This window comes from Peromyscus maniculatus, chromosome 20 (genome assembly GCF_049852395.1).
Source record: "Peromyscus maniculatus bairdii isolate BWxNUB_F1_BW_parent chromosome 20, HU_Pman_BW_mat_3.1, whole genome shotgun sequence".
In the NCBI taxonomy this organism is placed as follows: Eukaryota; Metazoa; Chordata; class Mammalia; order Rodentia; family Cricetidae; genus Peromyscus; species Peromyscus maniculatus.
This window is the reverse complement of record NC_134871.1, coordinates 8717469-8720375: the sequence shown is the minus strand read 5'-3', so window position 1 is coordinate 8720375 and position 2907 is coordinate 8717469. Positions and strand designations below refer to the sequence as shown.

General features: G+C 42.7%; 1 pseudogene; it reads left to right on the top strand.

Annotated features, from left to right (window-relative positions):
- Nucleotides 1-1978: 1978 nt before the first annotated feature.
- On the top strand, nucleotides 1979-2573 carry LOC102928235 (dnaJ homolog subfamily C member 21 pseudogene; annotated as a pseudogene).
- Nucleotides 2574-2907: the final 334 nt, after the last annotated feature.

The window sequence follows — 2907 nt, the reverse complement described above, 5'->3', positions numbered from 1 at the left end:
CTTGACCTTATGCTGATTCCCTGCCGGTTTCCTTCTTCCTGAACGCTCACGGGAGGATCTTTGTTCGTGTATCCTGCGTTTCATGTAAACAGCTTAGATGCAAGACTGTAGAATATTGGTAGCAAACTTCTGCCCTCCGGGGTTCTCCCATTGTGCTGTAAGCCTGTATTTAAGGTTTCCTCCTTCTTTCAATAAACGGCATTCGGCATTCTGCTGAGGCGAATGACCCGCTGTCTCTTGTCTCTTTTTTAATCCACAGCCCCTCGCTCAGACATGGTGAATGGGTGGTGGTATCGCGGGCACTACCGCAACAGTGGAGTGTGGTGGAATGTTATCTTCTGGGCATGGCATGGCTATGGCACTCTTGAACTCACAGCAACTGTGATTCCCTGCAATAACTACACAAGATTGGGCTCATCAACATCTTGTCATAGAGGAAGAGGACTCATGAGGTCCCTACCCTATAAATCTCTGAGGATTTATAGGTAGCTAATGGTTGCTCAGGGGAAAAGAGACATTTTCTTTAGTAGTGTAGCCACTGGTAAATTGCTCGTGCTGGTATAAGTAACCTCTTGTCCATGCTCCTGTAAACAACCCTGTTGTTGGTTGGTTTTGCTTTCTTGGCTGTTTGCTCTTTGGGAGGCCTGCCACCCAGTTCCCAAATAAATCAGACAGAGAGGCTTATTCTTAATTATAAATGCCTGGCCTTAGCTTAGCTTGTTGCTAGCCAACTTTTTTTTTTCTTTTTGGTTTTTTGAGACAGGGTTTCTCTGTGTAGCTTTGTGCCTTTCCTGGAACTCACTTGGTAGACCAGGCTGGCCTCGAACTCACAGAGATCCCCCTGGCTCTGCCTCCTGAGTGCTAGGATTAAAGGTGTGTGCCACCACCGCCCGGCTAGCCAACTTTTCTTAAATTATCCCTGTCTACCTTTTGCCTCTGGGCTTTTACCTTTCTCATACTTCTATATATCTTACTTTTACTCTTACTCCATGGCTGGCCAAGTGGCTGTGTGGCTGGCCCCTGGCATCTTCCTCTCTTTGTTCTCTTTCTCCTTTTTCTCCCAGATTTCTCCTTCTATTCATTCTCTCTACCTGCCAGCCTCGCCTATCCTACCTCCTGTCTGGCTGTTGGCCATTCAACTCCTTATTAGACCATCAGGTGTTTTAGACAGGCAAAATAACACAGCTTCACAGAGTTAAACAAATGTAACATGAAAGAATGCAACACATCTTTGCCTCATTAAAACAAATGTTCCACAGCATAAACAAAAGCAAAAACATGAAATAGCCGGGCGGTGGTGGCACACGCCTTTAATCCCAGCACTCGGGAGGCAGAGGCAGGTGGATCTCTGTGAGTTCGAGGCCAGCCTGGGCTACCAAGCGAGTTCCAGGAAAGGAGCAAAGCTACACAGAGAAACCCTGTCTCGAAAAACAAAAAACAAAAAAAAAAAAAAAAAAAAAAAAAACATGAAATAATATGCTACAACCCAACCCTAGTGAAATTCAGTGGGTCTTGGTGGCAGGGTATAGAAGTGAGGCTAGTTAGGAGGGAGGAGATCAGTAAGAGTGGGCAAGGAACAAGAGTGTGTATTCATTACTTTCCTGTTCCATGACAAAACAGGATGATCAAGGCAACTTATAGAAGAAATAGTTTATTTGGGCTGAGGACTCCAGAAGGCAATAGTCCATGGTGGCAGGGATGGCAGTGAGGCAAGGCACCTGGGACAGGAAACTCAGCTAACATCTTGAAGCAGAGTGATCAAAATGCACATAAGCAAGTCTTTTTTCCTCTCAACACTCTCCTCCAGTGACGTACATATTTCCTCTAGCTAGGCTGCATCTCCTGGACCTCCCCAAACAGTGCCACGAACTGTGCAAATGCTCGAGACTATGGGAAACATTCCTCATTCAAACCACCACAGAAGGTAATGAAAGGGTTAAATATGATCAAACCACATTATGTTCATGTGTGAAAATGTCGTCATGAAACCCATTATTGCATTGGCAAATGGTCGCATTGTTAAAGCAGCAGTTGGAGGAAGAGGAAGAACATTTTTCAGGAGCTCAAATGGATGAAAATTTATTGAATGCCAATTCTGAGGAAGAAATGAAAGATTTACCAAAGCAAAAGCTTTCTAAAAAACAGAAGAAAAAGAAACAGAAATCAGCCCAGAATTATGACAACAATTTCAATGAAAATGGAACTAAAGAAGGAGTAAAGGATGATTTAGAAGATACTAACTTAAATGAAGACAATGCCAAAGAGTTAGAAAATAGGCCCCAAGAAAATGTCTGCATCACAGAGACCACAGAAGTGTGTGAGGACCCAAAGAGTGAAGCTAAAAGTGTTCCTAAATCCAAAGAAAAGAATACCAAAGCTAGGGGAAAAAAATCTGTCAAAGCACCTGCCGAACCACAAACAGCTGTGCAACCTGCCATAGTGAATTTCCATCCCGTAATAAACTGTTTGATCATCTAAAGGCTACTGGTCATGCAAGAGCAGCTTCAGTAGCAGCATCTTTAAACAGTATAACAAGTGGTCCAAACAAGAAAGAGAAGCACAAAACCAGATAGGAATTCTGCCAACTCTTTCTTTTTTCCTTTTAACTGTCTCTAGATTTTGAAACCAAAAACTGAACTGAAATAATCTAGAGTTAAAATTTCATTGATCTGCAATTTATTGCATTGTGGAAGATTGTTTTTATCTTATAAAGACATTTTTGTTTAATATAGATTTTTTTTAAAACATTTCACGGGGCTGGAGAGATGGCTCAGAGGTTAAGAGCACCGACTGCTCTTCCAGAGGTCCTGAGTTCAATTCCCAGCCCCCACATGGTGGCTCACAACCATCTGTAATGAGATCTGGCACCCTCTTCTGTGTACATAATAAATAAATAATAAAAAAAAA